Below are 677 nucleotides of genomic sequence, written 5' to 3'. Positions count from 1 at the left end.
TATATATTTATATATATTAACAATGTCACAAACGTAATGTATGTGTGTTGTTAAACATTGATAACTGTTTGGTTTAATGTAGGTCCATTTAGTGAGATGAAATGTGAACACAGTATACTTTATAGCTAGTCAAAATAAAACCGCCCGAAAGTGAACGAGATGACAGCTATCACTATATGGCAGTTTTTGTTGGTCATCTTTGTCGCGTACTCACCCCACTTCCCGAGTTCGAAATAGCCAGTTAGAAGTATATACAAATATAAAAATTATTTCCTGATATGAAATAGCGCCTCACAAGCAGAATGAAATTTAGATTAAGAGTGAAAAGCTGCATCAGCGTTTAACTACTCACATGCATGAAGGATGTGGTATTGGTAATTTTTACGTTATTGAACTGCTTCTAACACAACATTTGAATTTTGTTGTATTTGTGCGACGCTATAGCACATCTGCAGGTGTGGTTGTGAAGTAAAAAGTTTGCTTCCCAACCATACGGTTTCGGGTTCAGTCTCATTGCACGGTACCTTGGACAAGTGTTTACTACTGTAGCCTATGTGTGTAACCAAAGCCCTGTGAGTGGTTTCGGTGGACAGAAACTGAAAGAAGCCCATCGTGTATATAAATATATATATATGTGTGTGTGTGTGTGCGTGAGTGTGTATGCGTGTGTGTGTGTG

Source organism: Octopus sinensis, linkage group LG3 (genome assembly GCF_006345805.1).
Source record: "Octopus sinensis linkage group LG3, ASM634580v1, whole genome shotgun sequence".
Taxonomy (NCBI): Eukaryota; Metazoa; Mollusca; class Cephalopoda; order Octopoda; family Octopodidae; genus Octopus; species Octopus sinensis.
The sequence above is the reverse complement of the archived record's forward strand: the minus strand, read 5'-3'. Positions refer to the sequence as shown.